The sequence below is a fragment of the Telmatherina bonti genome, assembly GCF_933228915.1.
Source record: "Telmatherina bonti genome assembly, chromosome: 7".
Classification (NCBI taxonomy): Eukaryota; Metazoa; Chordata; class Actinopteri; order Atheriniformes; family Telmatherinidae; genus Telmatherina; species Telmatherina bonti.
In genome coordinates, this window is record NC_136625.1 from 4,254,976 (window position 1) to 4,268,484 (window position 13,509).

The following is a 13,509-nucleotide window of genomic DNA, read 5'->3' on the forward strand; positions in this document are numbered from 1 at the left end:
CGTCATGATGACGGGATGTTCAGTGGAGTGGAGCGCCTCATAAATGTCAGGAGACGGACGGAAGTCTTCGTCCTCTAAAGTCAAGCTGATCGATCACTGAACCCATGTTGTTATTAATAAATCTATTTTTTCATCAATAAGACTGGAGTCGCTCATAACTGGGATTAAAGTACTAATACCTTGTTTCATACTGGGATTAAAGTATTAATACCTTGTTTCATACTGGGATTAAAGTACTAATACCTTGTTTCATACTGGGATTAAAGTACTAATACCTTGTTTCATACTGGGATTAAAGTACTAATACCTTGTTTCATACTGGGATTAAAGTACTAATACCTTGTTTCATACTGGGATTAAAGTACTAATACCTCGTTTCATACTGGGATTAAAGTACTAATACCTTGTTTCATACTGGGATTAAAGTACTAATACCTTGTTTCATACTGGGATTAAAGTATTAATACCTTGTTTCATATTGGGATTAAAGTACTAATACCTTGTTTCATACTGGGATTAAAGTACTAATACCTTGTTTCATACTGGGATTAAAGTACTAATACCTCGTTTCATACTGGGATTAAAGTACTAATACCTCGTTTCACACTGGGATTAAAGTACTAATACCTCGTTTCATACTGGGATTAAAGTACTAATACCTCGTTTCATACTGGGATTAAAGTACTAATACCTCGTTTCACACTGGGATTAAAGTACTAATACCTCGTTTCATACTGGGATTAAAGTACTAATACCTCGTTTCACACTGGGATTAAAGTACTAATACCTCGTTTCATACTGGGATTAAAGTACTAATACCTCGTTTCATACTGGGATTAAAGTACTAATACCTCGTTTCATACTGGGATTAAAGTACTAATACCTCGTTTCATACTGGGATTAAAGTACTAATACCTCGTTTCATACTGGGATTAAAGTACTAATACCTCGTTTCATACTGGGATTAAAGTACTAATACCTCGTTTCATACTGGGATTAAAGTACTAATACCTCGTTTCACACTGGGATTAAAGTACTAATACCTCGTTTCATACTGGGATTAAAGTACTAATACCTCGTTTCACACTGGGATTAAAGAACTAATACCTCGTTTCATACTGGGATTAAAGTACTAATACCTCGTTTCATACTGGGATTAAAGTACTAATACCTCGTTTCATACTGGGATTAAAGTACTAATACCTCGTTTCATACTGGGATTAAAGTACTAATACCTCGTTTCATACTGGGATTAAAGTACTAATACCTCGTTTCACACTGGGATTAAAGTACTAATACCTCGTTTCATACTGGGATTAAAGTACTAATACCTCGTTTCACACTGGGATTAAAGAACTAATACCTCGTTTCATACTGGGATTAAAGTACTAATACCTCGTTTCACACTGGGATTAAAGTACTAATACCTCGTTTCATACTGGGATTAAAGTACTAATACCTCGTTTCATACTGGGATTTATTTCAGGACGTCTATCGCTTCATCCATCCTGGAGACGGAGACATCCGCCTCCATTCCGGGGATGAGACCTTCCATCCGGCTGAAAACTCGTCTGAAGCATAGATGGAAAATGGAAATGATGCAGCAGGAAGAGTTTCTTCAGCAATCGGCACCGGCTCCGTGCACGTTCGGTTTTGTTTCATAGAATTTCTTGTTTTTCCGAAGCGACAGAACCGAACTTCTCCGTCATGTGATGAAGACCTCCTCTGTAGATCTCAGCCGGTTTGGAATCGTAAGGTTGATATTTTAGTCCGTCCTGGTCGGTTTGGAGCGTCTTACTGGAGAAAATGTTTCTTTCATCAGATCGAGTTCGGCAGGTTTGTTCCGGCGGTTCAATAACTTCCCAACCCAGCGGAGAATTCTGGAAGTTTAGACTTTAAGAACTTTGACCCGCAGGACGTGATGGTGGCGTCGGCCAACAGACAGACAACTGTCTGAAACGGAGCGAAACGTTGAAACCAACCAGAAGTCGCTTCTGGGTTTTATTGTCTTTAAACCAGGAGGACAGATTGAAGCTCGGCGTGACCAGAGCTGCGTGGCGACCTGGAGCGTTTCCATCATCCACTTTGTCTTTGTTTTATATGTAAATTATTTCATGTTCAGCAGCAGCTAGCTGGAGGTGTTTTATGAATAAAGTTGGCTTGGCATGTTGTAATCCCCCCGACAATCATATCAGCAGGAGAGGAAGTTTCAGGTTTATGATGTCGGAGATGTCCGTCAGAGTTAACTCCTAAATCCACACAGATTAATTATAATAATGTTGAGAAGTCATATTAACTGATGAAAAGTAAATTTATTTCCACTTTATAAAGACATTTATTTAAACTCATATAATCGATTCAAACTTTGAGATTTAATCTATTTATTATTGATCTTGTTTGCCTCCAAAACCTGAACAAGGAAGCAGTTTATTTCTTCATCCTGCTGGAGTTTCACATTAAAAGCGCAGAAAGATTTCAGCTCAGCATCAAGTTTAGTTTTAGAAATCAGATCCTGAACTTTCTGGTGAAACAAGGAGATGAGAAGAAGCAACGCTGCGCAGCAGGAAACCATGCTGTCGGCTAATAACAGACGTCACAGAGACGAGGCTCCGCCTCCTAAGGCAGGAGGACCAATCAGAGCGGTGAAGCCTCCTCTCTACCTGCTGCAGCTCCCAGTTCCTCATCACTGCAGAAATGAGGTCTCTGTTCATGTCGGTGCTGCTGGCTGCTGTGTGTCTTGGTATGAACACAACGCTGTTTCTTTCATATCAGTCCAACACTGACGTGATTCTTTATCTGCACACTGATGCTGTTTGTTGTGTTTTACAGAATGCAGAGGACAAACGGACAACGTCCTGCAAGCAGAAGGAGACGTGGCTGCTGCTGAAGGACAGACAGCAACTCTCAGCTGTCTCTACAACACCAGTTCACCCAGTCATTACCTTTACTGGTACAGACAGGATGGAGACAACGGCCCCAGATTCATCCTGATGCGAGTCAGACTGGATGATGGAAACACTGAAGAAGAGTTCAAGGAGAGATTTTCTTCAAGGCTGGATTCCAGCCGCAGATCAGTTCCTCTGAAGATCCAGAAGCTTCAGCTGTCTGACTCTGCTGTGTACTACTGTGCTCTGCGGCCCACAGTGACAGGAAACAGCAAAACTCTGTAGAAAAACCTTTGGAGCAAAGACAATGCAATACTCCACAACGTCCACTAGAGGGCCTCACACACTGTTCCACTTCTATGGTTTGTCAGGATTCAGTCTGGCTTCTTTGTTCAGGTGGAAAGAAAGTAAACAGAGTTTCTGCTGCATCATTAAAGAGCACCCTGCAGAAATGAGATGAAGAGAAAAAGAAGTGAATAAATAAATGAGAATTCTCCTCCTCTTGTGTTGCATCACTTCCAGACGTAAAGCAGCCGTTTGGTTCCAACATGGCGGCTGGAACGGTTTCAGGTTCTTTTAGCGACTAAACGGGCGCCGCGGGACGTCCCTCCGCTCCTCAGACACAAGGTTTGCTCCATGGACTCGGGTAGAAAGCAGAACTGCTGTTGCTGGACGCCCCATATCGGTGGAACCGGCTGTCGTGGAATTTATCTGATGAGAAATAAATCTAGCGACCAGCCATGTTCCGTCCAGTTTATTGACAATGCCCAGATGTTGGGAGAGGTCTGGAGAGCTCTGCCCCTCCTCAGGGTGTCACAGCGATCTTTAGGCATACACAAACAACCTCTGCCTGGCAGCACTAGTCAGAACAACTGTGAGCTTGGAGATAACAGTCGAAGCTGAAACAGGCCTTGAACAGAACATTTAGTTTCATGCATGAATCTACTAAAGCAAGCTTTCTGAACTATTCTATCTATGCAAAATACACTACTCACAAAAAGTTAGGGATATTCAGCTTTTGGGTGAAACTTCACAACAAGCCTAAAATGCATTCAAACCTGTACAGGTGAACTTAATGTGATCTTCTCTAAGCTTTTAAATGCACATGTCCAACTGTTAAATGTTTCAATAAATTTTGCACAAGTTGCTGTTCTCTAACAAGGAGCTTAACGGCAAAAATCACAGCAGGTGTGTGATCCTTGAATTGACCAATAAATGTCCTGGTTCAATTAGAGCTGGTGTTTAAACAGTTGTCCTCATCATGCTGTTCACATTTTGACATCATGAGACCAAGACGACACCTAACAATGGAACAACAGTCCCTTGCCATTGCGATGCTTCAAACAGGACGTTCTCAGACAGAAGTGGCCACTGAGCTTGGAGTGTCACAGAGTGTCATCAGCAGGTTGCAACAGAGATATGGAGAGACTGGAAGAGTCACAGAAAGGCCTAGAAGTGGACGTCCTTTGGCCACATCCCGTGCTGATGACCGCTACATTGTGAACACTGCCCTGAGAAACCGGATGATGAATGCCACTCAACTCCAGGCACGTTTAAGAGAGGTGAGAGGCACCCAAGTGTCACGTCAGACCATTCCAAACCGTTTCCATCAGCGTGGTCTGCGTGCTAGACGACCTGCACGGGTACCTGACCACACCACCAGGCACAGGCATCATCGTCTTGCATGGGCCAGGGAGCATTTACGCTGGACGAGGAACCAGTGGGCCTCAGTGCTGTTCTCTGATGAAAGTCGATTCACACTGAGAAGAAATGATGGCCGGCAACGATGTTGGAGACGTCAGGGAGAGCGCTATGCATCAGCCACTGTTGTCACCAGGCCAGCTTTTGGTGGTGGCGGTGTTACAGTGTGGGCAGGGGTGTCCACTTGGTACAGAACTGCCCTACACTTTGTGAATGCTACAGTGACAAGCCCATACTACCTGAATAACATCATTAATCCAGTGATTGTGCCCCTACATGAACAGCACAGGCCTAATTTCATCTTCATGGACGACAATGCTCCTGCTCATCGAGGCCGCATCATCAGGGAACGGCTGTTGGAGACTGGTGTACCTCAAATGGAACGGCCTGCACTCTCTCCAGACCTGAATCCCATTGAAAACCTGTGGGATCAGCTGAGCCGTCGTGTAGAGGCTCGAGACCCTGCACCCCAGAACCTCAATGACCTGAGGGCTGCCCTTCAAGAAGAGTGGGATGCCATGCCTCAGCAGGCAATAAGTTGCCTTGTGAACAGCATGAGACGTCGTTGTCAAGCTGTAATTGATGCTCAAGGGCACATGACCAGATATTGAGACGTTCACATTTTTTGTTGTGGTGTAACTACCATTGTTGTTACCTTTTGTGTTGAATGAATTTTTTGAGATGAGGAAATCAGTAGTGCATCCTTCTACTTAAATGTCTTACTTTTATGATATTATATCACTGTAGCATGAACATATTGTATTTTCCATAAATTTCACCTGAAAGCCAAATATCCCTAACTTTTTGTGAGTAGTGTATATATCTGGTGCTACATAAAGAAACTTAATCAGGAGGAACATATTAAAACTATGTGCAGAATTCTTCGTCGTTATTCTTCTTCGTTGGTTTAAGCACATCTCACCAGCTTTACGCTGTTTTCCAGTTTGAACTGGTTTCCAGTCGGTCACAGGGCAGATTTAGAAGCTCCGGCGGCTTCGACCTCCACAGCCTGCAGGCGGAAGCGCCGCGTGCCGCCTCAGCGGTGAGTCCTCATGTGACGCAACACGTTGCTGTTCTGACTGAACTGCTTTCCACACATGTCGCAGGCGTACGGCTTCTCGCCGGTGTGCGTCCTCATGTGGCGCACCAGGTGGCTGCTTCCGTTGAAGCTTTTTCCGCATGTTTTACAGGAATACATCCTGTTCCCGGTGTGAGTCCTCATGTGACACAACAAGCTGCTGCATTTGGCAAAACTTTTCCCGCAGGTCTCGCAGGCAAACGGCTTCTCGCTGCTGTGCATCCTGGCGTGTCGCAACAAAGTGCAGTTTAAACTGAAGCTTTTCCCGCACGTGTCGCAGGCGTACGGCTTCTCGCCGGTGTGGCTCCGCATGTGGACCGTCAGGTGATCGCCACGGCTAAACCTCTTCCCGCAGGTCTTGCAGGAATACGGCCTCTCGTCTCTGTGGACAGCTGCGTGTCTCTCCAGCGACGACATGTTGAAGAATCTTTTTCCACATGTGTGGCAGAAGTACGGCTTCTCTGCAGCGTCGAAGGGAAAAGAGTTATTTCCGCTGGTGCTCGGTGTCGGATTGGCGTCTTGTTCTGGTTCAAAGTCGTTCATCTTGCTTCCTGCTAAACCTTCTTCTACAGGACAGCTGTAGGAGGGAATGTAGTCCCTGTTTGGTTCTGCTTCTCTGAGGTCATTGTTGGTGTGAGGAAGAGAAGCTGCAACACTGTGGCTCTCATAGGTTTGTAGAAGCTGCTCTTCCTCCTGATTGGTGGGAACTTCTTCCTCTTCGCTCTTAACAAGCAGAGACTGTGGTTCCTCCTGGTCCAGATGTGGGCTGCAGGTCTGGTCGTACAGCTGGTGTTCCAGAAACGCCTCCTCCTTACACACATGTTGGTGTGGAACATCTGGAGAGACAAAGAGGAATCTGTTGTCATGAAAACAGTTAAATATACACGTTCCCTGGTGGCGGCCCACCAGACGTTTTACGTAGTATTTTATGTCACATTCCTACAATACCTTAGACGTTTCCTATTTATATAAAACTGTGCATGACGCACCGGTAGGGTCTCTCCTTCTGATTGACCCCATTTTTGTGCGTACTTGTGTGTGTCCGTGCGCAAAAGCAGAAGAAGCCTTTTTGTCCACTTTTTCTCTGTAGGAACTTTAGCAAAACACGCCAAAAAGCGGAAATACACCCACGAGGAGGTGGAGGAGTCGTTTACACCCGCGAGGAGGTGGAGGAGTCGTTTACACCCGCGAGGAGGTGGAGGAGTCGTTTACACCCGCAAGGAGGTGGTGGAGACGTTTACACCCGCGAGGAAGTGGAGGAGACGTTTACACCCGCGAGGAGGCGGAGGAGACGTTTACACCCGCGAGGAGGTGGAGGTGTTATCATTACATTTTGTTTACATTTCATAACATGGCATTATATTGTTTACATATATAAACATGATGACCGTAAAACTTATTCTGACTCTTTTATTATAATGCACATTAGAAAAAATAAGCTTTTAGGGTGTTTATGCATCACCTGGTGAATTTCAATAATACTGAAAGTAAATATGAATATACAACAAGATTCCTCTTGATGCCACCTTTCATTAGAGTCTCATTGATGACTGTGTGTTGAAGTGTTCTGGAGTTATAGCTTATTGAAGTTGGAGCATCCAAAGTGGCCATTTGGAGACTCCAAATGGCCACTTTGGGGAGCGCATGAACATACTTACAGTAAAACCCTCAAAGAATAATAATTGTGGCTGCTATTGTCACCAGATTTTAACTGGTCATAGGAAAGGCTTCATGCTACAGCTACATCTGATTTTCCAGTCCATATCTCCATCTCTCCATGAGCAGCATGTTGACAAAGTAGAAGAGAAATTCAAACGAGGTACAAAAACAGAGATTTCCTTGTTTTCCAACTTCAATAACTTTATGCTGCTTACAGTTACAATACATCTGAAAGCTCAGGGTAAAACTTTAGAGTGTTTTCTTTATAAAGAGACCATGCTTTTTTCGGCGCATTGGGGCTGGCTGTAGCTTTATTAATATCCAACAGAAGTTCAGGGTTAAATAAAGTTTTTATTCAGGTTTAAATAATGAAAGTTGAATAAATATAGTTTAATTTTCATCCATCCATCTTCAGCCGCTTATCCGGGGTCAGGTTACGCAGGCAGCAGCCTAAGCAGGGAAGCCCAGACTTCCCTCTCTCCAGCCACATTTGCCAACTCTGCGGGGGGATCCCGAGGTGTTCTCAGGCCAGCCGAGAGATATAATCCCTCCAGTGTGTCCTGGGTCTTCACCGGGGTCTCCTCCCAGAGGGACGTGCCTGGAACACCTCACCAGGGAGGTCCAGGAGGCATCCTGACCAGATGCCCGAGCCACCTCAACTGGTTCCTCTCGATGCGGAGGGGCAGCGGCTCTACTCTGATCTCCTCCCGGATGACTGAGCTCCTCACCCTATCTCTAAGGGAGAGCCCGGCCACCCTGCGGAAGAAACTCATTTCAGCCGCCTGTATACGAGATCTTGTTCCTTCGGTCACGACCCACAGCTCATGACCATAGGTGAGGGTAGGAACGTAGATCGACTGGTAAATCGAGAGCTTCACCTTCTGACTCAGCTCCTTCTTCGCCACGACAGACCGGCGCAGAGTCCGCATTACTGCAGACGCCGCACCGATTCATCTGTCCATCTCACGCTCCATCGTTCCCTCACTCGTGAACAAGACCCCGAGATATTTAAACTCCTCCACTTGAGGCAGGACCTGACTCCCGACCCGGAGAGGGCAATCCACCCTATTCCGGCTGAGGACCATGGTCTCAGATTTTGAGGTGCTGATTCTCATCCCAGCCGCTTCACACTCGGCCGCGAATCGCTCAAGCGAGAGCTGGAGATCACGACCAGATGAAGCCAACAGGACCACGTCATCTGCAAAAAGCAGGGACCCAATCCTGAGGCCACCAAGCCGGATCCCCTCAACACCTCGGCTGCGCCTAGAAATTCTGTCCAAATAAGTTATGAACAGAATCGGTGATAAAGGGCAGCCTTGGCGGAGTCCAACCCTCACCGGAAACTAATCCGACTTACTACCGGCAATGCGGACCAAGCTCTGACACCTGTCGTACAGGGACCGGACAGCTCGTACAAGGGGGTCCGGTACCCCATACTCCCGGAGTACCCCCCACAGGAGCCCCCGGGGGACAAGGTCGAATGCCTTCTCCAGGTCCACAAAGCACATGTGAACTGGTTGGGCAAACTCCCATGCCCCCTCCAGGACCCCAAAGAGGGTATAGAGCTGGTCCACGGTTCCGTGGCCAGGAGGAAAACCACAATGCTCCTCCTCAATCCGGGATTCGACTATCCGGCGGACCCTCCTCTCCAGGACCCCTGAATAGACCTTACCAGGGAGGCTGAGGAGTGTGATTCCCCTGTAATTGGAACACACCCTCCGGTCCCCCTTCTTAAAAAGGGGGACCACCACCCCAGTCTGCCAGTCCAGCGGCACTGTCCCCGATGTCCATGCGATGCTGCAGAGGCGTGTCAGCCAGGACAGCCCCACAGCATCCAGAGCCTTAAGGAACTCTGGGCGGATCTCATCCACCCCCGGGGCCTTGCCGCCAAGGAGCTTTTTGACCACCTCAGCGACTTCAGCCCCAGAGATAGGAGAGTCCACCCCTGAGTCCACCAGCTCTGCTTCCTCATCGGAAGACGTGTTGGTAGGATTGAGGAGGTCTTCGAAGTATTCCTTCCACCGACCCACAACGTCCCGAGTTGAGGTCAGCAGCTCCCCATCTCCACTGTACACAGTGTTGACGGAGCACTGCTTTCCCCTCCTGAGCCGCCGGATGGTGGACCAGAATCTCCTTGAAGCCGTCCGGAAGTCCCCCCACCCGGAGGCGGAGGGAAACTACCCTTTCATCCACCGGGGTAAACCCCAACGTGCAGGCACCAAGCTGGGGGCTGATGAGAATGCCCACACCTGCTCGGCGCCTCTCACCATGAGCAACTCCAGAGTGGAAGAAGGTCCAGCCCCTCTCGAGGGTTCTGGTTCCAGAGCCCAAGCCATGCGTCAAGGTGAGTCCAACTATATCTAGTCGGAACCGCTCAACCTCGCGCACAAGCTCAGGCTCCTTCCCCACCAGAGAGGTGACGTTCCACATCCCTAGAGCCAGCTTCTGCAGCCGGGGATCGGACCGCCAGGGTCCCCGCCCCTTGCTGCCGCCCAGCTCACATTGCACCCGACCCCTATGGCTCCTCCCGCAGATGGTGAGCCCACGGGAGGTGGGGCCCATGTAATCCTTTCGGGCTTAGCCCGACCGGGCCCCACAGGCAAAGGCCCGGTCACAAGACGCTCGCGCTCGTACCCCACCTCCAGGCCTGGCTCCAGAGGGGGGTCCCGGTAACCCGTGTCCGGGCAAGGGAACATTTATGCCCATGGTTATTGTCATCATAGGGGTCTATCAGCCGTGCTTGGTCTGGTTCCTCCCCTAGACACCTGTTTGCCATGGATGACCCTACCAGGTGCATAAAGCCCCCGACAACATAGCTGCTAGGATCTTCGGGACGCACAAACCCCTCCACCACGATAAGGTGACGGCTCAGGGAGGAGAGTTTAATTTTCAGAGGTGAAAAATTATACGTGAAATTAATGTGAATGAAATGACATAAAGTGATGAGAAAATTCAGGAAAAAAGGATTTGCCTTATATAAATGTGTTTTGGGAGGAAAATGTCTGCATTTAGGATTAAAGCTGCTGTTCTTCCACACAGACGCTCCTCGTGGCGCTTCGCCTCCTGGACACGGATTTCATTCAGTTCCTGATAGTTTAAGCTGCTAATAAAACTAATAAATTTTCACAAAGCTTCTGTAGATGTTTAATTTAGTCTGGAACTAAAACGTCCTTCCAGTTGTTTCCTACCTGCAGCTTTCCAGCAGGACCAGAGTTCTGATCCGGATCGGACCTTCCAGGTGTTTCCTACCTGCAGTTTTCCAGCTGATGTCCAGCAGTCTGCGCTGACGATCCATCTCTTCTTCGATGGTTTTTTCAAACTCTGTGAATATTTCTTCAGCAGCAGCAGTTAGTCTCGCGCTGATAAACTCTCTCAGATGCTGAACTGAAGACATTGTTGCTGAAACTCTGAAACATTCAGCTGGAACCAGACACCACCACCGTTTCCTCGCTGCATTCACCGGGAGATGCTAACGGCGCTGCTAGCTAACGGCTTGTTTACTTCCGGTTGGTGTCACACTAAAAGGTTCCGACTTGTGCAATTTTTTTATTTAATTCTCACTGAATGAGTGAGTGAAAATGTAAATGGAAAAACTAAATAAATAAACTTTATTCTGAACATATATTTTAATTTAATAAAATAAATCTGACAAACTAGACTGCAGGTGCATGAAGGTGGATTTATTTAATAATGGATGGAAACAGACAATCCAGCAGAGACAGAAGATGAAGAACTGAGGAGGTGAAGAAATGAGTAGATGAAGAGGTGAGGAGGTGAGGAGATGAAGAGACAACAGGTGGTTCGAGAATTACCAGACGAGGAAACATGATCAAATCAAACCCAAAATCCATTTGAACCGTTTAAAAGTCCAGCTGGTGGGAAGAAAAGTCCTTTTGTTGTTTTTAAATATGACGTCTTTCTTTGTCCTTTCAACAAAACATAAAAACAAAAATGATCATTTTTGGGGGGATGTAACATTTATGACGATGTGATGAGTCAGAATGAAATCACAATGAAAACCCCTACTCCCCGTCTACCAGGCAGGGCCTCCAGCGTGGAGGATCCGCATGAGGAAAACATTGGAGTTTAAATCACCTGGAAAACAAAAACAATAAGAACATGTAAAAGCATGTCAGAGCTGACTTGAACCTTGAATTTCCCCTCAGGGATAAATGAAGCATCTTTGATTTGATTTGATTTGATCACAGTAAACAATGTGCTGAAGAGGGGAAATAACACAAGATGAAACTATTAAATGTAAACAAACATTTAATAATTAAATAAATAAATCAGTTGAAAGCTAAACTGAAAAGGTCTTCGGGCTCTTTTTAAAACACCAGAAGCCTCTGCCGCCATCAGGTTCGCCAGCAATCGATGATGATGATGATGACGGAGCGAAGCCTCGCCGAAGGTTTTAGTTCTGACCTGAGGAACGGGTCGGAACCAGAGGACCTTAGGGTCTGGGGGGGGGGGGGGGGGGGGGAGTCTGCTCGCTGTCGGCAGACCCGAGCAGACCTGATAAACATCTTCAGCTTCACGTTGATCAGTTGACCACGAGTTTCCCACTCCTCCTTCCAGCCAGAAAAACCTCCTCAGGTCTGAGGAGGTCCCCCGTCAGACTGACCAGAACCCTCACGGCTCTGCATGAAGCAGACGTAACTCCTCCTCTACCTCGGTCCAGTTCTGCTGGAACCAGAACCAGATCCAGGACGACAGGCTGCGACCAGTCTGGTCTGGTCGGACCGCTTCATCTGCATCTTCAGGTCCAACGTGACGTGTCTGTCTGCAGACTTCTCCTGCTCAGGTAAAGACCAAGCGACGCGTCTCGGAGACTGGAAAGCTTTATTCCCACTCAGTCACACAGGTAAACGTACTCTTCTTCTGCTTTTCTACAACATGGCAGAAAATCTCAACATCCAGAGAAGAAGAAAACCTTCTGAATCATGTAAACAGGAAGGAGTCGCACGATTCGGATCCATCCTATAATATTGTAATATTCCTGCACTTCGGCAGAGGTCCTGGGGGAATGAATAAGGAGGCAAAAAGGTTATAAAACACAACCTTTATTTTGTACAGTTCACAAGGCAGCCAGTGTCAGACCTGTATGGGATTCAGTAGTCAGATAGCAGTTTGTATTTGAGCCAGTCACTTGCTCCTTTAGTGCATGGCCACAATGGGAGGAGCCACAAGGCAACGCCTCAAACCCACCCACTCTAAAATAACACAGCACTACAACAGAAGGTCCCCACTTTTACATCCACTCACCAATACGGAGGGAACCCTTGGGACCCCCCCCATCCCTGGTCTCAACGTAGAGCAAGCAGCGGCAGCATCCAACTCCTAATTTAACAACTCCTACACGGTCCAAAACTGGGTGCAAGCAACACCATTAAAACTTCCCTACACTCACACAGCACATTCATACAATTTATAGAATTAAAAAGACTACTTAGCTTTCCCCTGGGTCGAGACCCTCCCACGGGGTCTGAGTTTTGGTGCTGGTCCGGCACAATTAGCAGTCCCCGGCAGATGCCGGCCCAGCGCAATGAGGCCTCCACTGACGGCAGGAGTACCTCTCCTCTGGCTGGGGAGTGGAAGAGCGTGCTCCTATGTATTCCCCTGACTCCTCCTATCCCTGCCTGGATGGCAAACTCACCCTACAGTCCCCCTAACTGTCTTCGCCGCCGGCAGCCCTACACAGCTGCGATCGGCACCCTCCCACCAGGCCCACTGAGCACTAAACGGTTGCTTGGCTGGGTAATCACCTGATAGCAGTCACCAAGCTCCTCTCCCCAGAACACCTCACACACACTGACTCAGTCCTTTTGTCACCTCTGCTTGCTCTACCCCAGGTGCTGCCACTCACCTGATCACCAGAGCCGCTCCCACTCACTACAATATCAGCAGCCACATTCACGTGGAGACTTCTGCTGTTTCCATGGGAACTCTTCTCTTCTGATCCGGTGTGTACGAGCGCCAACGTTCCCGTCTACTGGCGTGTCAGGCTCGAGCGTGTCGCTCTGTCTGCAGGTGGCGGCGAGGGAATGGCGCAGTTAAACACACTTCCTGTCTGCTCGCCACGTGACTTGCTGTGTTTCTGTGTGGTCAGAGCATCGATGTCAGAACACAACCGGACGGTTCCCTGCAGGTTTTCCCTGCTGCAACACACCTGGCTCTGCACGTCCG

At 47.6% G+C, this 13,509-nt stretch overlaps 1 gene segment (V, D, J or C); it reads left to right on the forward strand.

The window, feature by feature from the left end:
* The first annotated feature begins 2,694 nt into the window (after positions 1–2,694).
* LOC306758089 (T cell receptor alpha variable 38-2/delta variable 8-like) lies at positions 2,695–3,170 on the forward strand. The segment is given in 2 exons: positions 2,695–2,740; positions 2,830–3,170.
* Positions 3,171–13,509: the final 10,339 nt, after the last annotated feature.